General features: G+C 44.9%; 1 long non-coding RNA gene across 1 annotated transcript in view; it reads right to left on the bottom strand.

Annotated features, from left to right (window-relative positions):
* The window catches only part of LOC140133470 (uncharacterized), an 87350-nt gene that overhangs the window by 30538 nt on the left and 32776 nt on the right, over positions 1-24036 (bottom strand). The window contains exon 2 of the long non-coding RNA XR_011855899.1: positions 6289-6328. This is a non-coding gene — a long non-coding RNA (uncharacterized lncRNA). The remainder of the gene's footprint in view (positions 1-6288; positions 6329-24036) is intronic.

Below are 24036 nucleotides of genomic sequence, written 5' to 3'. Positions count from 1 at the left end.
AATCTCTCATCTCTGATCAGTCTCATCCCTCTTTTTCAATGTGCAAGATACTTATAGAATGTTCAGAAGTTAAATGAAAGTGTATATAAACCTGTACCATGATAATCTAACCACATTGTCAGCACACAACACTAGAGAGATCATGAAGTGTCTGCTCAGAGAGTCCCCGCCCACATGCTATTTTACACTGACCACCAGGAGCTAAAACAGCAATAAAACTGAGTCAAATTGTAAAGTAATGGTGGTAAATGTATCTTTATTGTGTAAACATCACTGAAATTTGAGAATTTTATTAATGACTTGATACTATCAAAGAAAAATATCAGTGTTGGTTATTTTATGTTCTTAAAAAGAATGGAATATGCACATTTAGGGGGACATTTTGATTGCCTACACACAAAAAAACATTCACCAGTATTCATGTCTAACTAAGCATAAGGGGGGCTAAAGCTCCAAGAACATATACCGTATATACTCGTGTATAAGCCGAGTTTTTCAGCACAAAAAATGTGCTGAAAAACCTCATCTCGGCTTATACACGAGTCAATAATAATAAAAAAAAAAATTAATACTCACCCTCCGGCTCCCAGTCCTCGGCGGCGGCTCCCGGTCCTCGGCGGCGGCTCCTGGTCCTCGGCGGCAGCTCCCGATCCTTTGCGGCGGCTTCTCTCTTCTATCTTCACGTGCCGGCAGTCGCGTCTATGCGACTTGCCGGCGGGCGCACAATATGATGTAGCGGTGTCGCCGCTGATGACGTCATCAGCAGCGACACCGCCGCATCGCACAGTGCGCCCGCCGGCAAGTCGCATGGACGCGACTGCCGGCACGTGAAGATAGAAGAGAGAAGCCGCCGCAGAGGAGTGGGAGCCGCCGCCGAGGACCGGGAGCCCGCGCCGAGGACCGGGAGCCGCCACTAAGCATCAAAGGTGAGTATCGTCGGAGGGTGAGTATTAAGTTTAATTTTTTATTATTCGCTAGGCATACTGAGGGCAGGCTGTATACTTTTTGGGGCAGGCTGTATGCTTTTTGGGGCAGGCTGTATACTTTTTGGGGCAGGCTGTATACTTTTTGGGGCAGACTGTATACTTTTTGGGGCAGGCTGTATGCTTTTTGGGGCAGGCTGTATGCTTTTTGGGGGCAGGCTGTATACTTTTTGGGGGCAGGCTGTATACTTTTTGGGGGCAGGTTGTATACTTCATGGGGGCAGGCTGATTGTATACTACTTGGGACAGGCTGTATACTACAGGAGCTGGCTGGTTGTATACTACAGGGGGCTAGCTGGCTGTATACTACACCCTCGGCTTATACTCGAGTCAATAGGTTTTCCCATTTTTTTTTGGTAAAATTAGGGGTCTCGGCTTATACTTGGGTCGGCTTATACTCGAGTATATACAGTATATCTCTACCAACTAAGTTTGGCTTATATTTTAAGGCATGGCCATACTATCCAAGCAAGGTTTTTCATATAATAACCCTTTGTTATGGGTTATGCTTTGACTGGGTGGCCACACATAGTTACCACAATGGCTTGAAATGACTTGCAAGTTTTACTGTACTTATAAAACACGGAATTGTGTTATTGTCTCATCTGTATTACCGATTTGCTTTGTTGCCCCATCCTTTCATCAATTGCTCCATTCTTTATGTATCTATTGTTGTCGCTGAATTGCATTTATTCCAGCAGATTATGTAACAGTGATCCCGTCCAGGACCTATGAGAACTTCTGTATGACTGGTATCCTTTGAACAGCCTGCCTTGAGCATTGCGTGTTGTTTCACTAAACCTGCCTTCCTTTGTACTACCTCTCATTGTAGAGAGTCTTATCATGCCTCAATGTACCTTTCATACAAGAGAAGTTTATCTTATATGCTCAAAGCAGTAAAAGGCCATATATACTATATATACACCGCTCTATTTATGTCACATTTCTAGATATTCACATTTTACCTTCTAGTAAGATATACCTGGATGACTAGTTAGTTACCTTTAAGCAAGGGAGTAGCCACCCAAATACAGATAAAGAAACTTATCAGAGCAATATATCAAGAGCAGAGTCTGGTACTTCTTTATTTTCAGGGGCCAGTGAACCATAAAATACCTCTATTAAGGAAAGTTTATGGCTTTGTTGAGGTAAATTTTGCATCATTAGGCATTATAAAGGTGAAAGTCTAGTCATCTCCGCCCAAGCAGGAGATGAATGAGGTGAACTATATTCTAAATGCCCATATATAAAAGCTATGGGGGAGACTCATTATGTCTTCTCCGCCAGGCACTTAAATCTCCCCCTCCATGCCAGTTTCCCCCTCCCTTACACCTGCAGAGAGCAGGAGAGCATTTACTATAGCCATTTTTCTGTTTGAGACTATAGCAGAAATCTCCGCCAGTCCAGATCTGGTTTTATGTCCGAACTGGTGTAGATTAGGCCTTATCTACAAGGGCGTAACTTGAGGGGGGGCAAAGGATGTGGTCACAACCGGGCCCAAGAGGCTTTGGGGGCCCATAAGGTCTAGTACTATGAACCATACATTATAGTTGGGGGGCCTGGCACAGACTTTGCACTGGGTCCCTTCAGCTTCAAGTTACGCCACTGCTTATCTACTAAGTAAATACCTGTGCCAGAGCAGAGGAGGGGGGTTTGATTTTAAGACACTGGTCTTAATACATTCCCCATATGTATTTTGTATTTCTGTCCAGTCAGTTACTGTATGTTTTAAAAAGGTTTTCACATGGAATAGTTTGCCCCAACTTTAGATGTTATCCCCAATTCACTGATAACTTCCTAATCACTCACGGTCTGCCGGCCCGTACCCCCACCAATCATGGGAATGGGAACCCCACAAATTAGGAGAATGGTGATCCTGTTCTAACTAGAGAAGAGCAGATCCGAACTTTAAGTTCAAATTAAGTTTAAGTTTGGGACACCCCTGACGAATCGCAGCCATGACTAGAAGTTAGAGGCATCAATTTACCGGATTGGCTGCACGGCCACTGTGATGAATATAAGCCACATGTACCCAGGTAGGGGGCATATTATATTCATCAGTGCTAGTACTAGCCACCCACTGTCTCCAGCCTCATCTGAATAGTCTAATTGAGTCAAAGCTAGAAGAGTCATTAACCCTCCGGAAGGTATAGCCTCAAAGGATTTCCTTCAGCGGCAAAGGAAACCGATTTTCAGATGCTTTCCTCCACTTTTTAGTCAAGAGACAAAGGAAATATTAATATGGTCCATCTCAGCCCAAGGCCAGATACGTTTTTGGAATCGCGGTAACCAAGGTGACGCATACCTGTGTCTAACTAGGTTGTAGCATATTTGGACACAAAGATATAAATATCTCTGAATGGGAACATAGCAAATAGTATCATGTCTGGTATCAGGTATCTAGTATCTAGTATCAAGGATTCATCCTGACCCTATGATTCCCCATTGAGAAGCTAGAACTCCATCAAGGTTCTGGACACCCCTGGGTGTGAAGGGGTGTGTCTGCACCTATTATAATCAGAGCACCACTTGTGCCCATGGTCTTTGCCTGGGGGAACCTTAACATCACAAGTGAAGGAAAGATTTTTAAGTGTGGACCATCCATCCCCACTAGGCCCACACAAGGTAACTAATTCACTACTTGATGACACTTGTATTCCTACCTCTGCATTTTGTACTCTGCAGTCTAATATATATATATATATATATATATATATATATATATATATAGTGTGTACTGTTTGTCTAGTGTGCCCTTAAGGCACTTAAATATAAAATTTTACCTACGTTGCTCTTTTACCTCGATCCGCAAATCCCCACGTCCGTGTCTTATATACAAGATACCAGGTTGTCTCCTCACCCAATCTACTGCCGGGCTGGGACTTATATCAAATGAGAGCTGGTGGTGGTCTACTGGGCTGATAAGCTTCTGTTTCACTGAGGCTAGTGAAAGCGGTCTTTCAGCCGTTCAGGGTTGTTAGATAGTGTTGTGCCATATCCGAAGGTTGTGTGGACAGCCCTAACTCACTTCCTGAGCCTCCCAGAACCCATGCATTTATGGATGGAGTGTCAGTATAAAATAATAATCAACTTACCTTGCGTACCCTGCAGGAGTCCAAAAATGTCATGTTTTGTCACAGGCACAAATCCGGCAATATGTGCTGGCCGTGTGGGATACACCCGAACCTCGGACCCAAACTTAAAAGTAATCTGCAGTTCTCACTGATGGAGTGGGCGGAGCAGCTATACAAACATGTGCCCTCTTCCACCGCTCTCAAAGAATTGAAATGAGTGGGGTAGCATGCACGTTCTGCCCCTCCATTCATTGGTGAGAAAGCGATTCCCATTCTCCTATTTGCTGGGGTCCCCCTTCTCATCATCAGTGCGGGTGCCTCACCAATTTATTTGGAACAACCCCTTTAATGGGATATAAAAAGTATATCACATGTGTGATACATGTGAGTAACACCTCTGAAGAAAGACTTCAGTGAAGGAAAACAGCAGTGGAAAAACATTGGGGCTCATTTACTAAGGGTCCGGCGGCTGCGATTCCGTCGGGTTTTCCCGAATATTTCCGATTTGTGCTGTTTTGCGCAGAATAGCCCTGGGTTTTTGGCACACGTGATCGGATTGTGGCGCATTGGCGACGGCTTTCACGCAACAGAAATCCGGGGGCGTGGTCGCTGGACAACCCGACAGATTCGGAAAAACTGCGGAATTTAAAAAAAAAAAAGATTTGTGTTGCAAAACACGCACTCACATGCACCAGGAAGAAGAAGGTGAACTGCGGCGGACCTCAGAGCAGCAGCGACACCTGCTGGATATCGGGCGCACGACCTTAGTGAATCCCAGCAGACCTGAATCCTCATTGGACCGAGATCGAGACTGGACCGGGTAAGTAAATGTGCCCCATTGTTTAGCAATGAATCTAGATTTCTCTGGCAGCACGCTGATGGGAGGGTGTGAATTTCGGGCAATAAACAGAAATCAATGCACACTTTCTGCCCTCTGATATATGTAGATAAAAACTCTTGCCATGACATATTGTACTGGGAACAGTGGTCCTTATGTTCCAGGGGTTTAGTGTCCCAAAACCCCTTTTACCAAGTTGCTATGTGGCCACTATTGAAATAAAAAAACTTTTATACTTACTTCGGTCCAGTGCTCTCCAAGCCTGCACCATCACAAAGTAAAGTGGGACGTACTGCACCCCAGCTTCACTTCTTCTCCGTGAACCGGGGTGTACTGCGCAGGTGCATGGAGCACAAGAGATGGGGCAGTTGTCCCATCGGACCCATCTCTAGGTAAGTAAAGGTTGGTAAAGGGCAATCAGGGACACTAAACCGTTGGTCTAATAGTGTGGGTGGTTTAGTGTTCCAAATGGTCCTGACAGATCCCATTTAAGTACGCATATGCAACCAATTTTCAATATTCAGTTGCATCCAAAATTAAACAAAAAGGGGTAACCTTTTTAACACTCATAATGTAAAATATCCATACAAGGTCAGATGTTTCGTATTTATAAACGAAAATCTATCTGTTCTCTTAATTTCCTTACGTGTATAATTTTATTTGATGACACATCCCTGTAATTATTGATGAATTAAAAGTCAAAGTATTTAGTGGTTAATTAATTCTAGGTAGAATAAAGTCTTAACCCAGCCAGCTACAAGACGTGTGGAATGTATATACATATCAGTCATGGGATGAAATGCAGACTTGCCTGCTGACAATGACTAGTCTTGACAAATCCAGTGCGGGATTGTGACTCATGTCAAATTATGGTAAATGTTGGTGATATAGAATAAAAGCTTCTGTGGTAAGTATGTTTTAACTCATAAGTTGAGCTAGAAATCTGTATTGCTTGGTGTTATGGAGCTGACTAAGGTATTAAAGTTCAGCTACATTCATTTGAATGAAGCTGACCTGATATACTAGCCACAACACATAGTCAAGGTTACATTTACATATTCTAATAAGGGAATGGTGGAATTATTTACTACTGCTAGGACCTAGGAGTTGGGCTGTTTACATTTTCTTTGTGATTTCCATTTTTATATGGAAATTAAATCTGAGCGAAAATGAAAGCCTCATATGACTGCCACAAATTGATCCTGATGGTCATGTTGAGTATAATATAGTCTGTTGGGTTTCCATAATGTTTTGTATTGCAATTTTTGCTGGAATCCACAACAGAGGCTCCTAATGGAGCCTGCAACTTAGTTGTGAACGTACCCATATCCAGGCAAGTTATGAAAAGAAAAGCTAATAAATGTAATATAATAATAAAAGTAGACATACTAACCTTTCCCATTCCCTTGCGATCCATTCTGGTGCTTCTCAATCTGTAAGACACAACCGCAAAGTTTCAAATGTGCATCTTTTTAAGCAAGCCCATCACACTTGCTAACTTTTTCACCTATCTTTGTATATAGGATGGGGCTGATGAATGGTTCAAGCAGCAGAATTTATTAAATTATTTTATACAGTTCCCTTATAAAGAATGGCTGGGCCATTATATAAGCTCTTATACCTCTTGTGTCACCGAGCGGCTGAGATCATGGTGCCTGCAACGGACGACAGAGGGACACGGAGCCGATGCCGAAGCTGCGATGGATAGAAGAGGACCTGCTGGGGGGCCGTCAGAAGGTGAGTACATTTTTTGTCTTTTTCCAAAAGGAATTATATTGGGTGCAGGGGCTGCAGGCTATACACTGGGGGGGGGGGGGCTGCAGGCTATATACTGGGGGGCAGAGACTGGCAGGCTATATACTACAGGGGATGACAGGCTATATAGTACAGGGGCTGGCAGGGTATATACTGGGGGGGCAGGAAGGCTATATACTAAAGGGGGCTGGTAGGCTATATACTGGGGGGCAGGCAAGCTTAATACTACAAGGGCTGGTAGGCTAAATACTACAGGGGCTGGCAGGCGATATACTGGGGGTAAGGCAGGCTATATACTACAGGGAATGGCAGGCTATATACTACAGGGGGCTGGCAGGTGATATACTGGAGGGCAGGCAGGCTATAAACTACAAGGCTGGCAGGCTTTATACTACAGGGGCCGACAGGCTATATACTGGGGGGCAGGCAGGCTATATATTAACGGGGCCTTGCAGGCTATATACTGGGGAGGGGGGCTGTAACCAATGCATTTGCTACACTCGGCTTATACTTGATTCAATAGGTTTTTCCAGTTTTTGTTTTAAAATTAGGAGTCTCGGCTTATACTCGGGTCGGCTTATACTTGAGTATATACCGTAATTGTGGAGTTATTGAAACAGTGGCTAGCAAACACCCCAAAACAAGGTTTGTGTGCATGATGCCTGAGAGTACATAAAATCAATATGTGCTTTTAACACATACATCCCTGCTTGTACCAGTGACATCCAGCACAAGGGCATATGATAATAAGGCTTTACACTTAAAAGTAAAATTGTCTCAGACAGCTGATCATGGGTCTGAGCGTTGTGGTGGCACCGGCCACCTCTCAATAGAATCAAATGGATGTGTGTCTTTAAGTAGCTAAATTTTAATTAATGACAGGGTATTGTATTACATATTAATAAATGACTTAGGATTAGAGATGAGCGAGCACTAAAATGCTCGGGTACTCGTTATTGGAGACAAACTTTTCCCGATGCTCGAGTGCTCGTCTCGAATAACGAGCCCCATTGAAGTCAATGGGAGACTCGAGCATTTTTCAAGGGGACCAAGGCTCTGCACAGGGAAGCTTGGCCAAACACCTGGGAACCTCAGAAAAGGATGGAAACACCACGGAAATGGACAGGAAACAGCAGGGGCAGCATGCATGGATGCCTCTGAGGCTGCTTAATCGCACCATTATGCCAAAATTATGGGCAACAGCATGGCCATCAACATCCAATAATTGACCCTGACACTATAGGGGACGGCATGCAGAGGCAGCGGCAGCAGTGGCAGGCTAGAGAGTCTCATGGCGACATACCCTAAATGGACTCAGGTTTCACCAAAGGAGGTGAAATGATTTCCTATGTGAACAAAAGGTTGACGGTATATTTAGTCGATAACACAGCATGGTGGCGACATAGTGACCAAGTTCCATAACGTATCTGGTGAAACACCCGAAAAATGAGCCTGACACAGCTCTTTTGATAAGGGGACGACATGTGGAGGCAGCCATGGAGACGACTTCCATGATTAAGAGCGACAGTATGGGGCATTCATATTGCGCTGCTATGATTGCAACTTCAGGTCTCCAGCATGGCGGCGACAGATGGGCCGAGTTCCACTATGTATCTGGTGAAACACCTGAAAATTCTGCCTGACACAGCTCGTTTGATAAGGGGACGATGTATGGAGGCAGTGAACTAGTAGTAGATTAAAGGTGCTGCAGTTAAAACTATGTTAGTTGGATCTTGAGATGGAGCTGGTGCTCCGCTGCCAGGCGAGCTTTCGCCAATCCAAGCCCCTGTCTCTAGGCTACTCCCCAAACAGCACTTCTAAGAACCTTTTGTATAAGATCAAGTGTAGTAGCGTTCTTATAAGTTTGGGATATGGCGGGTGAGGGGAATGTAAACAGATGCGCAAGAAACGCTGAAATAATAACGGTAAATGATAAAAGTTTGCCAGTATATTTTGTGGATTACACAGCAGGGTGGCGACAAAGTTAACAAGTTTGATGTGGAATCCATGAAAACAACCCAAAATTCTGCCTGACACAGTTCGTTTGATAAGGAGACCATGTATGGAGGCAGCTATATGGACGACTTTTGGAGGCAGCTATGGCGATGACGTGTGGAGGTAGCAATGGAGACAACGTGTGGAGCCAGCTAAAAAGACGACATGTGGAGGCTGCTATGGAGACAATTTAATTTGGATAGTGCCTGTATGTGGCAGTCCAAAAAAGTTTTCAAACCAGAGGAGCAGGTAGGTGGTCCTCCAGAAAAATTAAATAGATTGAGTGCCTGTATGTGGCACTCCCAAAAATTGCTTAAAACAGAGGACCGGGTAGGTGGCCCTCCAGAAAAATTAAATACATAGAGTACTATAGCTAGAGCCAGTTGGCCCTGGCAAAAATAGCCAGTTTCCTATGCTTTAGTGTACAAAGAGGAGGAGAAGGAGGACAATGAGGAGTGCATACATTATTCAGGTTGAGCTTCTTTCACCTGGTGGAGAATGAAAATCCGGAGAAATCCAGGCTTTATTCATCTTGATAAGCGTCAGCCTGTCAGCGCTGTCAGTCGACAGGCGTGTACGCTTATCGGTGATGATGCCACCAGCTGCACTGAAAACCCGCTCGGACAACACGCTAGCGGCAGGGCAGGCAAGAACCTCCAAGGCATACAGCGCCAGTTCGTGCCACATGTCCAGCTTTGAAACCCAGTAGTTGTAGGGAGCTGTGTGATCATTTAGGACGATGGTATGGTCAGCTACGTACTCCCTCACCATCTTTCTGTAAAGATCAGCCCTACTCTGCCGAGAAAAGTGTACCCCTGCCAGTGCTGGAAAAGCTGCCTGCTCGCCTACTCTCCCTCGCTACTTGTCCCGCAGAAGTACGAAAGGCCTCGGTCTCTACCAGCCTCTAGGGCAGCATCTCCAGGCTAAGTAACTTGGAGATGTGGACGTTGAGGGCTTGGGCGTGTGGGTGGGTTGCGCTATACTTCCTTTTGTGCTCCAGCGTCTGGGGTATGGAGAGCTGAACGCTGGTAGATGCTGTGGAGGATCGTGGAGGCGAAGATGGGGTTTTCGCACGGGAGGTGTTTGGGCCGTGGTCCTGGGCAGGGGGCTGACTAGCAGATGACACAGGGGAAGGAGCAGTGGTGTGCCCGGCCGGAGGTGAACGGGCTTGGTGCCATTGAGTGGGTTGTTTAGCATTCATATGCCTGTGCATACTGGTGGTAGTTAAGCTAGTAGTGGTGGAACCCCTGCTGATCCTGGTTTGGCAAAGGTTGCACACCACAGTCCGTCGGTCATCCGGTGTTTCTTTAAAGAACCTCCAGACTTCTGAAAATCTAGCCCTCGTCACGGGAGCTTGACTACGGGCAACATTTGGCGCTGATGCACCAGCTCTGGCCCTGCCTCTCCGTCTGGCCCCACCACTGCCTCTTCCAACCTGTTCTGCTATAGGACTCGCCTCCGTCTCAGAAGCACTGTGTTCTCCCGGCCTATCAACCCAGCTTGGGTCTGTCACCTCATCATCCTCCGATCCCTCAGTCTGCTCCCCCCTCGGACTTCCTGCCCTGACAACAACTTCACCACTCTCTGACAACCGTGTCTCCTCATCGTCCGACACCTCTTTACACACTTCTTCCACTACGTCAATAATGTCATCATCACCCACAGACTGCGACTGGTGGAAAACCTGGGCATCGGAAAATTGCTCAGCAGCAACCGGACAAGTGGTTTGTGACTGTGGGAAGGGTCCAGAAAACAGTTCCTCAGAGTATGCCGGTTCAAATGCCAAATTTTGCTGGGAGGGGGCAGACTGGGGGGAAGGAGGCTGAGGTGGAGGAGCTGGAGGAGTGCTGATTTCGGTGACATGGGTGGACTGCGTGGAAGACTGACTGGTGGAAAAATGGCTAGAAGCATTGTCCGCAATCCACGACATCACCTCTTCGCACTGTTCTGGCCTCAACAGTGCTCTACCACGAGTCCCAGTAACTTGAGACATGATGAACCTAGGGAGTGTAGCTCTGCGGTGCTCCCCTGCTCCCTCATCAGCAGGTGGTGTCTCACCCCGCCCAGGACCACGGCCTCTGACCCCTGCAGTAGTTGGACGCCCACGTCCACGCCCTCGTCCTCTACCCCTAGCCCTCGGGTTAAACATTTTCAAAATTAAAGTGTAAACTTCAAATTTTTTTTTGTGTGTGTTTTTTTGTTTTTTTTTTTAAACAAAACGATGCTATCCTATTGCTATGGCTAGTTTCTAACCTACACTGACAGCACACAACTGGATTTTGTGCTGTGCCAGATGACTTTGAGTTATAAGATAAATAAACGTAAAAAAATAAATAAATCAGCAAACTCGGCGTAATTCAAATCAAACCCCTAATAAATTGTCCCACTTCGGTGTTTGAGGTGGAAATGTGTGTCACTAAGAGCTAAACACAACGGTCGCAAGTCCCCCTGCAAATTACTCACAATATGGTACTAGCTGCACTACTAATGCCGGCAAGCCCTGCCACAAGCAAACCAAAAGAAAAAGGAAAATATAACGCTATTGTAGGCCTAAATAAGCCGTTGGGGTTCTCCTATGGCTATTTTCTAGCCCACACTCAAAGCACACTGCTTTGGCAGATTAATGTGAGTTCTAAAAAGAAATAAACGTAAAAAAAATAAATCAGCAGACTCGGTGTAATTCAAATCAAACCCCTAATAAATTGTCCCACTTTGGTGTTTGAGGTGGATATGTGTGTCACTAAGAGCTAAACACAAGTCTCCCTTCAAATTACTCACAATATGGTACTAGCTGCACTACTAATGCCAGCAAGCCCAGCCACAAGCAAACCACAAAAAAGGAAAATAAAACGTTATTGTAGCCCTAAGAAGGGCTGTTGGGTTCTTGTAGAATCACTCCTGCCTAACACTATTCTAATAGAAAACCCTAACGCTTTCCCTGACCAGCAGCAGCTCTCACCCTAGCGGCATCCAGACAGAGAATGATCCGAGCAGCGCAGGCAGGGGCTAGTCTATTCCAGGGTCACCTGATCTGGCCAGCCAACCACTGCTATCGACGTGTAAGGGTACCACGTCATGCTGGGTGGAGTGCAGAGTCTCCTGGCTTGTGATTGGCTCTGTTTCTGGCCGCCAAAAAGCAAAACGGCGGGAGATGCCATTTTCTCGAGCAGGCGAAGTATTCGTCCGAGCAACGAGCAGTTTCGAGTACGCTAATGCTCGAACGAGCATCAAGCTCGGACGAGTATGTTCGCTCATCTCTACTTAGGATGCTTCTGTGCTTCAAATAAATTAATAAAGCCAGAGTACTACTGGTACTACATAATTACTAGTAAGTATGAATTTTGGCTAAAGTGATACAATTATAACTTCCTGCGTCCATGATTACAATACGTCACTGTTGTCCAGAGGTATCAAACTATAATGCTTAAAGTCTAGACCCAAGCACGGTATCCAGTCAGTAAACTCTGTTCCACCACCCAATCCGGAATTCACAAGCTGAGCACAGCCATGTGTTTTAGCCCTTAATAAAGAGCTGCATATGAATTAAGGAGGGGGTGATGTAACTGTATTTGAATTATTAACCACAGCAAATAGACTATGGTTAACGGGCAAATTTTAATGCAAAGGAGGGAATTTTAAAAAGGATATTTTATACTATTGAGGGTGCTAGTATTTTATTGGCATAAACAGTGGTGGATTATAGTATAGGCAGTTTGGGCTGTACCCTAAGGGGCCTAACCTTCTAGAGGGGCCTTGGGCCACCCAAACTACAAACCAAATTTTATTCTAATAAGAACCTTCATGAAATCCTTGTATATCTGTTCTTGCTCTCAATACACAAGAGACATTTCAGAACCTTTGAAGGTCCTCCAAAGGTCCTGAAACCACAGATATATAGGGCAGGCAGGAGGAGCACATCCTCCATTACCAAAAAAGCTTGATTCTAGTACCATTTTTGGAAATTAATTTTAGACTTGTAGGGGCTATAATATTCATACATCCCAGGGCTTGTGGCAGTTTTAATCCTCTCCTTGATATAAAAGTTGGTGTAATGGAGTCCCTTTAAATTTAACTTATATGGTATTTTATTACTTATCCATATTTAGTACATTTCTGCATCTCTACAAAAACTCGGAATATATTTACACTTATAATTTTAAAAAGCCGATTCTTCAAACAAAATCATCTTGCTATTGTTGTATCAGTGGCTTAGTATCAGTTCCTATCTATAAAAAAGTTTTTGCGTGCATGCGTTAGTAGACAGTTAGCATGACATCTGCAGGCTAAGAGATAGTATTACACATTACTGAAAATATATTCCATGCCATATACAAAAATTGTCAAACTCAACATTCAGATGTTCTTATAGACATTACCGTAAATCCTTTTTTTAAAAAGTTGGTAGAAATGACATCCTGCCACATGTGACAGATACAATTTTTTCCTTGAATACACTGGGGGGGCATTCATTTAATAGTGTAGCATGGTCTGTTTTTTTGATGCACAAATTGTGTGGGTTATAAGACTGGGATTTCTGATTAATGTATTGGCGCACGATCAAAAAGGGTCTGAAATGAATCCACATTCATGAAGGTGAACTAGACCTTGGTAGACCAGTAATTTTTGATCTACGTATGTGCCAAAAATGGAAAAAAAAGTGTTGGAAACCTAGGAGCGCAGGAAGAGTAATGGGTTTCCAAAGCTCAACCCAAACTGAGTGACAAAGGCAAAATTATGGCATTGACACATTATAAATATAGTGCACAAGGGGCAGCCACAAAAAACAAAATATAACAAAAAACTGTCCTTCCCTAGTTCTAGTTCCTGGTCATCATCCACACAAAATCTGCAACTGGAATTGTGCAGATTTTTACTTTACTCAAGAAAATCAGGAGCAAATCTGCAACCAGTCAATAATATAAATCACTTACTATAAATTTACATAAAAACCTTGTTTTAGCTTTTGATAATTTATTGCCTCAGTGGGGCACATTTACTTACATTTCCCAAGTAGTTCACAGAAAGTGCATTGTCCGACGATCATGCACTGTGCCGCAATTCACTAAGATCGTGCCCCCGATATCCTGCATGTGTCGCTTCTCTGCTCAGGTCCGACAGAGTTCACCATCTTCTTCCTGGTGCATGTAAGTCCATTATCTTGCAACACAATTTGAAAGTTAAATCCCGTGCTCAGTCCTAATCAGTCGGATCGTCCAACAGCACGCCCCCTAATTTGTGTTGCATGGAAGCCAGCGCAGCTGCGACAGAAAATGATCACGTGTGACACAATCCCAGCGCGGACACCTGTTAAATATCTGTCCAAGTTGTGCAATCCCCAAAAAAGGTGCAAAGTCCAACGAAAGTGCACAGCACGACCCTTAGTAAATGAGCCCCATGTTGTCAATGTCTATCAGTGCACAGCGCACCAATTTTTTAGACATGTAGAATATTCTCGGGAAAGCTTGCGCCTGACTAAATGCTATGATTTGGGGTTGGTAAATTCCCTTTAAAAACCCACATTGTAGATCTATTTCAATATAGAATTGCTTAACCCCTTCACACACCACAATGATACGGTATGTTGTGGAGGGGCTAGGGTGAGCCCTTAACACCTACCTAAACTGCAGCAGTGTAGAGGAACTGCCATTTTGCTGCTGATCAGGTCTCTCTCTATGGTCATAGGTTGAAAATGTGTTGTTAAAAAAATTAACAAATCTTAAAATTGAAATCATCCTTATACCAGAACATATAAGTCCATCAAGTCCAACCTTTAAGAATTAAATAAATGTTTTATCCCCATAACCCGTGTTATTTTTTCTCTCCAGAAAGGTATCCAGGCCTCTCTTGAACATGTACATAGAGTCCGCCATAACAACCTCCTGCGGCAGAGAGTTCCACAGTCTCACTGCTCTTACAGTAAAGAACCTTTGTCTATGTTGATGGTAGAATCGCCTCTCCTCTAGGCGTAGAGGATGCCTCCTTGTCCTGGTCACAGGCCGAGGTATAAAAAGATCTTTGGAGAGATCCTTGTACTGTCCGTTCAGGTATTTGTACATTGTAATGAGGTCTCCCCTCAGTCGTCTTTTTTCTAAACTGAATAATCCCAAACTTTATAATCTGTCATTGTATTCTAATCCCCCCATTCCCCTAATAATCCTGGTTGCTCTCCTCTGCACCCGTTCCAGCACTACTATATCCTTTTTATACACTGGTGCCCAAAACTGGTCAGGGAAGAAAAACAGCGGATGTGTAGAAAATATCAATTTATTAATTCATAAACAAGACAATAAAAACATTTAAAAACCCAATGAAGGGAATAACAAACATAAAGGACTCTCCTCAATATGGTATTCCTCACGTAAATGACAAAACAAAAATAGAAAAAATGAACAAGGCTGTCAATTAAATATATATACACATCATCCCAATAATGGGGTCCAAATAATACTTAAGAAAAGATTATATACAAATAAAGTGCATCGTGGATTCAATCACAGACAGTTTCACTACAACAATGTAATATAAAACACAAAGATGATAGTGCACAAATAAAGTGTTGTGTGCAGAGTAATAGCAGCCAAAAGAACATAAGGGAGTAGGTTCAAGTGAATAAAACAGAAAGTAAATGCATCATATTACCTAGTATAATGTATGAGGGGGAGAGCCCACGGATGCCCCACGCGTATCGCCCAAAACTGTACACAATATTCCAAGTGTGGTCTGACCAGGGATTTATATAAGGGCAAAACTATGTCTTTATCATGAGAATCTATTCCTCTCTTGATACATCCCATAATTTTATTTGCTTTAGCAGCAGCCGCCTGGCTCTGGTCACTAAAATTAAGTTTACCATCCACCAATACCCCCAAGTCCTTTTCAGCTCCAGTTTTACCAAGTAATTGACCGTTTAGAACATAGTTATACTTTTTGTTTCCATGGCCCAAGTGCATAACTTTACATTTATCTACATTAAATCTCATCAACCATTTCTCTGCCCACTCCCCAAGTTTCCACAAATCCCTCTGTAAAGCTAAACTATCGACCTCAGTATTTATTACTTTACACAGCTTAGTATCATCTGAAAATATTGAAACTTGACTGTGTAAACCCACTACAAGGTCATTAATAAAAATATTAAAAAGAAGTGGCCCCAATACTGACCCCTGTGGCACTCCACTGGTAACATCAACCCAATCTGAGAATGTGCCATTAATGACGACCCTCTGTTTTCTATCACTAAGCCAATTACTTACCCAAATACACAGATTTCCTCCTATTCCCAGCAGTCTCATTTTATATACCAACCTTTTATGTGGCATGGTGTCAAATGCCTTTGAAAAGTCCAGATATACAACATCCACAGAGTCCCCCAGATCCAGTCTTGAACTTACCTCCTCATAGAAACCAATCAGATTAGTCTGACAGGACCGATCTCTCATAAACCCATGCTGACGCTGGGTTATAAGGTTGTGCACAGGTTGTACTCCAGGATAGCATCTCTAACAAACCCCTCAAATATTTTCCCCACCACAGCAGTTAGACTCACGGGTCTGTAGTTTCCAGGATCGCTATTTGATCCTTTTTTGTATATTGGTACCACATTTGCTAAACACATTGGGGGGAATTTATCGTGAGCTGGCGCATGGAGCACCAGCAGTGATGTTCCCCCTGCCCCTTCCCCTATGCCAGATATTTCAAGAGGGTCCGGCCTCGTGATATATCCAGCGGTTGTCGTGCTGCCAGTTGTAGCATTGCGCTATAACCTGCACCAATTCTGCTTTAGCTATAACTTGTGCCAGATCTGCTACAGCTAGTGCACATCAACACTCTACTTCAGCCCACTCCGCTTTGAGACAGGGTCCCCTTCACACCCACTCCTCCAAGCCCACTGGCGTAAGGCAAATAATGGCAATTCCAGGCCAAAGAATTGGGATTATTTCAAGTCTGGTACACCATAAAACACGAGGGACAAGCCTTGATAAACCTCCCCCATTATGTATTTCTGCATACTAAGGCACCTGATCTATTTAAATATAAAAATGATAAGGGGTATGGAGGGTATCAGTTATTGTTTTAATATTGTTTAACTTATTTAATTTTTAAAAGAGACGACTACGAGGGGATATGATTAATTTATTTAAATATATGAATGGTCCATACAAAAAAATATGGTGGAAATATGTTCCAGGTTAAATTAAATAAAAAGACAAGGGGCACTGTCTCCGGCTGGAGAAATCAATGTTTAATCACCAAAGGCGGCAGGGCTTATTTACTATGAGAACTGTCAACCTGTGGAATAGTCTGCCTCAGGCGCTGGTCACAGCAGGGACAGCAGAGAGCTTCAAGAAGGGTCTAGATGCCTTTTTACACCTAAATAACATTGACTGTTTTGTTATATAGAATTGTTTCCCCTAAATCCCTTCCTCATCCAATCCCTTCCCTTCCTTGGATCACCTTTTTCAAGTGTATTAGTGATTCGACCAATCAGAACTCTCACCTGGGTGACCAATTAGGAGGATTATTCACCAGACCTATTCAGGCGCCAACGGAGTGACTAATCAGAGCATAAAATTGTCTATTGCTCTTTCATGTGTCAATTATTGTGTGCAACAACCCTGTGCTATCCTATGTGATTGACTTGATACTTTTCTAACCATTTTATAATGTAATAAACTACATTGTCAAAAATCATCACGATCATTGCTTTATTTTCCGCATTGACCCTGGAGTCTATGACTACTGCTCAGTTTGACAATCTAACAGCTAGATTAGTTCTTTGCCTTGCTCTAACCCTGGTTTTGGATTCCCCTTGAATCCCCATTGCTCTGTTGGGATCTGGTAATACCCCTTGGCTACATTCAGGCACTTCACCAGTTTTCTCCAGCAGTCAAAACTCGGAGAACAACAAAGTCCAGTGGTTAAAGGGTGAATACTCATAGATGCTGCCCACAGAAGTCCAACAAGTCTACAGTGATGATCAATCCAATGCAATGTGAAGGCTTTAAAGTAAACAAAGGGACTAAAGGATGAATTCAACTGAGGTGACAATATGCTGCTTGTGTTTAACTGCTAATACTATCCGTGTTCTGGTCCAGAACTCTTGTTTACAACCCAAGTAAAGGTTTAATTAGCATGTCTATAGGCAGAAGAGCAGGAGATCTGTGACTGCCCTAGATCTCAGGTTGTGATAGACATGGCGTGTATAAAATTCTATGGAGAAAAACAAAAAGCTGCAACCCTAGACACGCCACACTACCTCTTACTGACTAATGTGCCTCACCCGATAATTGTACTGTTTGTTACATAGCAAGGTTCATAATTGAGAATACCATCAAGTGCATTGTGTAATTGATCAGTCTACCGCCGTATACAGGCCAAAAGGTAGTACACGCTGTATCCTGATCACTCAAGAAGATTTTTATTCCTGTTGTACCCATCCAGCAACATTGTCTATTAATACAGTAATACAGTCTATGGAGGATGTGACTATAGGCTGCAGGGTGACTTGGACAAACTGAATGTTTGGTCATCCACTTGGCAAATGAGGTTTAATGTGGATAAATGTAAGGTTATGCACCTGGGGGCTAATAATCCAAAGGCAAAATATGTCCTCTCGGTAGTAAATCTGGGAGAGTCCCATGTTGAGAAGGACCTGGGGGTACTAGTTGATCATAAATTGAATAACAGCATGCAATGTCAATCAGCTGCCTCTAAAGCCAGTAGAATCTTGTCATGTATCAAAAGTGGTATGGACTCTCGGGATAAGGATGTAATATTACCACTGTACAAGGCATTGGTTCGGCCTCACCTGGAATATGCTTTCCAGTTCTGGGCACCGGTCCATAAAAAGGATGCCCTGGTGCTGGAGAGGGTTCAACGTAGAGCCAGAAAAATTATAAGGGTATGGAGGGTATTAGTTATGAGAAAAGATTAAAACAACTAGATTTATTCAGTCTGGAAAAGTGACGACTTCGAAGGGACATGATTAATTTATATAAATATATGAATGGTCCATACAAAAAATATGGTGGTAAGTTGTTTCATATTAAATCAAATCAAAAGATGAGAGGGCACTGTCTCCGTTTGGAGAAATGAAGGTTTAATCACCAGAGGCGACAGGGCTTTTTTACTATGAGAACTGTCAATCTGTGGAATAGCCTGCCTGAGGCGCTGGTCACAGCAGGGACAGCAGAGAGCTTCAAGAAGGGTCTACATGCCTTTTTACACCTAAATAACATTGATGGCTATGTTATATAGAATTGTTTCCCCTAAATCCCTTCCTTCCCTTCCTTGGTTGAACTTGATGGACAAGTGTGTTTTTTCAACCATATAAACTATGATACTATGAACTATATGTTATCTACTAACTACAGGCGGCCCCCGACTTAAAGGACATCTACCATCATAGTACCTCAGAGCACCTCATGTATTAATTTATTCACTACACCCGTTGCGCTAGCAGTCCCGCCTCATCCCACCGGGTCCACCGTCCACCTTCTTTCCCCCATAGAGCAGTTGATGGGCTGTACCAAGTGTAACTGCTATGGTGAGGGGGGTGAATACAATAAAATAAGTGAGGCTCTGAGGCTAAACCCAGGCTAATTAGAATCATTTTTACAACTTTTTATTGCTGTAATCACAGTGTATAGAGTTAGAATATAAGAAATTGTGAGGAACATCGTTCTAAAGCCAAAGAAGGAACATTGTACCTCAGGAACTTCTTAGCAGTACACTTCTACCATCAGTAACATCCCCCACCGAGGCCTAGCCTTTCTTCTGGTGGCTGGAGGCAGCCAGGGCCCAGAATACCGGAGAGGCTGGCTTATATGGCCTTGTGCACGTTATGGTCACGGTGCTTGGTATTGGGACCGGAGGACGGGCCTACAGCCTGGCAGGTCTTCAGCAGGTGGTGTGTGCAAGAAAAATGGAGGGAGAGGCTGATGTAATGGGTTTCTCCCTGGGGCAACCCCTGAGGTGTATATAGAAATCCCTGGATGATGAAGGATGGGGAGCCCGTGATGGTGAAGCAGCCTAATCCAGGGATCACATGGAGGCACCTTGTGTAATTCAACTCACAGTTCTTTATTTATAATTCAATGGCAGGCAACGACCTAACATCAGCACCAGGTTCAGCAAGCTGGAAAGCTGGTAGGAGATAGCTGGTCCGCAGTAAGGGTTGCCTGGTAGTAACTTCAGGCTGGGCTGGTAAAGATGGAGCTGAGTCCGGACAGTGGACCTCTGCTCCAGCCTGCTGGAGGGGGGGGGGGGGGCGTTGGAGGGTGAGTACATTGTTTGTTTTTTTCTTACAGGCATTATTTTGGGGGCAGAGGCTGCAAGCTATATAAAAGAGTAGGCTATATACTACAGGGGCTGGGAGGATATATATTACAGGGGCAGGCAGGCTATATACTACAGAGGGTGGCAGTCTATATACTGCAGGGCCTGGCAGGCTATATACTAGGTGGCTGGAAGGCTATATACTACAGGGGGTGGCAGTCTATATACTACAGGGACTGGCAGGCTATATACTACAGGGACCGGCAGGCTATAGACTACAGGGGCAGGCAGGCTAAATACTACTGGGGCCGGTGGCAGGGTAAACACTACAGGGGCTGGCATGCTATATAATACAGGGGCTGGCATGCTATCCACTACAGGGGCTAACTGGCTATATACTACAGGGGCTAACTGGCTATATACTACATGGGCTGGCAGGCTATATACTACATGGGCTGGCAGGCTATATACTACAGGGGCTGACTGGGTATATACTACAGGGGCTGACTGGGTATATACTACAGGGGGTGGCAGGGTATACACTACAGGGGCTGGCTGGATATATACTACAGGGAGATGGCAGGCTATATATTACAGGAGGCTGGCTATATACTACAGGGGGCTGGCTGGTTATATACTACAGGGGGTTGGCAGGCTATATACTATAGGGGGCTGGCAGGCTATACACTACAGGGGCTGGCTATATACTACAGGGGGCTTGCAGGCTATATACTGCAGGGGGCTGGAAGGTTATACACCTCAGGGGGCTGGCAGACAATATACTACACAGGGCTGGCAGGCTATATACTACAGGGGGCTGACAGGCTATATACTACAGGGGACTGACAGGCTATATACGGGGGAGGCTGTGACCAATGCATTTCCCACCCTCAACTTATACTCAAGTCAATAGGTTTTTCCAATTTTTTGTGTTAAAATTAGGGGTCTCGGCTTATACTTGGGTTGGCTTATACTTGAGTTTATACGGTAGTTAAGAATCAACTTGTCGCTACAATAGCAGAGCAGCTGCAGGCTGTAGAATGTGGAACAAGAGTAGATGTTTTCCTGTCACTGTTGGTCCTGCTGGAGGAAGAGGGGACACAGCTCAGGTTTGTGAAGAGCAAGGGAGGAGGAAGCTGTAAGTACAGCATTAAACTGTATGTAAGTATGTGTAAACTGTAAGTTCATGGAGTATGTCTGTGTATGTTAGTGTATTGATAAGTGTATCATATGTGCATGTATGTGGTAGTATATGTGTATATAAGTGCCTGGTGTGTGTCTGTGATAGTGGTGTGTGTTAGTATATGCATATTTGTATGTATGTATTGTGGGAGATTTGGCCCAGTAGAGACCGTGGTAGCGGGGTGCTGTGATGCAGTTCAAGACAGTGACACCAAGGTACAGTCCAAAACAGGTCTCGCCTGCGTTTATTGTAGCAGCAAAATAAAACAGCCTTTACATTCAGGCATTAAACAAACAAAAATCCTACCCGTCAGGGTGCTAACTATACAGGTGTTCACTAACTCACCACTATACAAAATCACTTGGCTGCTCCAGGCACAGAGGTCAGGGCTGTGTGCTCTCCAGCCTCCTTCCAGAGAGAGACAACACTTCCAGCACTGCTGAGCGGTTTTAAAAAAAAACTGATTGGGCTGCTCCCATCACCTGTGTCCAAGGTGCTGGACACCCAACCTCAGCACTAAGGCCTTGCATAATAGCAAAACCTAGGGGAAACATACCGCTCATCCACAGTTAACCCCTTCAGTGTCTCACATACCCTCCCCCTCTGTTTGACCCTGTGGGGGCGAACACTTTTGGCCATCAGACAGTGGGTACGAGACAGGGCATCGGCATTCCCATGCAGCTTTCCTGCTCGATGTTCTACCGTGAATTTGAAATTCTGCAACATTAGGAACCACCTTGTGACCCTGGCGTTCCTCTCTTTAGCCTGACTCATCCAGGTGAGGGGAGAGTGATCGGTCACTAGCGTAAACTGTCGCCCTATCAAGTAATACCTCAGGGATTCCAGAGCCCATTTTATCGCCAAGCACTCCCTCTCAACTATACTATAGTTCTTCTCAGGGGGTGTGAGCTTGCGGCTCAGGAATGTCACGGGATGTTCCTCACCCTTCACTACTTGGGACAGGACAGCCCCTAAGCCCACGTCAGAAGCGTCAGTCTGCACAATAAAGGTCTTGGTGAAGTCAGGGGTGATCAGTACCGGTCCCTCGCACAAAACTGTCTTAAGTCGCTGAAACGCCCCCTCAGCCTCTTCACTCCACTTTACCATCACCGCCCTGCTACCCTTGGTCAGGTCAGTCAGGGGTGCCGCTATGGTAGCAAAATCGGGGATAAATCGGCGATAATAGCCCACTATACCTAGGAAAGCCCTCACTTGCTTCTTGCTCATAGGTCGTGGCCACTGCTGGATCGCCTCCACTTTATTTACTTGGGGTTTGATGACACCTCGCCCAATACGGTACCCCAGGTAACGGGCCTCTTCCAGACCCAGTGCACATTTTTGGGGGTTCGCTGTCAACCCTGCTGCCCTCAGGGAGTCTACCACTGCTTGCACCTTGGCCAGGTGACTCTCCCAATCGTTACTATAAACTATGATGTCATCCAGGTAGGCCGAGGCATATCTCCGGTGAGGTTTTAGGACTAGATCCATTAACCTCTGGAATGTGGCGGGAGCCCCATGTAGCCCAAAGGGGAGTACCACGTACTGAAAAAGCCCATCAGGAGTAACAAAAGCGGTCTTCTCTTTGGCCCTGTCAGTAAGGGGTACCTGCCAATACCCTTTCGTCAGGTCAAGGGTGGAGAAGAATCTAGCCTTTCCCAGTCGTTCTATCAACTCGTCAACCCTGGGCATGGGATAAGAATCAAATTTGGACACCTCGTTCAACTTCCTAAAGTCATTGCAGAACCGTAGGGAACCATCAGGTTTGGGAATCAACACAATAGGACTCGACCAGTCACTTTTAGACTCCTCGATAACCCCCAGGTCTAACATCTGCCTGACTTCTTCGGATATGGCAAGCCGGCGCGCTTCAGGGACCCGGTAGGGTTTTTGGTGTACCCGGATGTGGGGTTCGGTTATGATGTCATGCTTGATGACTGAAGTACGTCCCGGTAACTTAGAGAACACATCCACATTTCGGAGCACAAACTCCTTCGCTTCCTGAATCTGGGCCCTGGAGAGGGACTCCGAGATCCGTACTTCAGGCACCTTGGCATCGGGTACACCTACCTCCGGTGTCCCCTTCTTGGGGACAGACGCTTTTTCTACTCCCACGGCCATCAGGGACTCTCTTTCCCTCCATGGCTTTAGGAGGTTCACGTGGTATATCTGTTCGGGTTTCCTCCTCCCCGGCTGAGATACCTTGTAGGTTACCTCCCCTACTTTCTCCATGACCTCATATGGTCCTTGCCATTTTGCCAAGAACTTGCTCTCAACGGTGGGCACCAGAACTAGCACTCTGTCGCCTGGGTTAAAGGTCCTGAGTCTGGCTGACCTATTGTAGACCCTAGACTGGGCCTCTTGTGCTCTTGTCATGTGCTCCTTTACAAGGGGCATTACCGCCGCTATGCGGTCCTGCATAAGGGAGACGTGTTCTATCACACTACGGTGGGGGGTCCTCTCCTGTTCCCAGGTCTCCTTGGCTATATCCAAAAGCCCACGTGGGGAACGGCCATATAACAGCTCAAAGGGTGAGAAACCCGTGGAGGACTGGGGAACTTCACGTATGGCAAACATCAAATAGGGCAACAAACAATCCCAGTCCTTCCCATCCTTGCTGACCACCCTCTTTAGCATCCCCTTCAAGGTCTTGTTAAACCTCTCGACTAGGCCATCTGTCTGAGGATGATACACAGAGGTGCGGAGCTGTTTAACCTGCAGTAACTTACACATCTCCTTCATTACCCTAGACATGAATGGGGTACCCTGGTCAGTCAAGATTTCCTTGGGGAGGCCTGTGCGTGAGAATACCTGGAACAGCTCCCTAGCAATATTTTTGGAGGAGGTGTTCCTTAATGGAATCGCCTCGGGATACCGCATAGCGTAGTCCAGGATAACCAGGATGTATTGGTGCCCCCTTGAGGATTTGACTAT

This window comes from Engystomops pustulosus, chromosome 5, assembly GCF_040894005.1.
Source record: "Engystomops pustulosus chromosome 5, aEngPut4.maternal, whole genome shotgun sequence".
Classification (NCBI taxonomy): Eukaryota; Metazoa; Chordata; class Amphibia; order Anura; family Leptodactylidae; genus Engystomops; species Engystomops pustulosus.
This window is presented reverse-complemented; position numbering and strand designations above follow the sequence as displayed.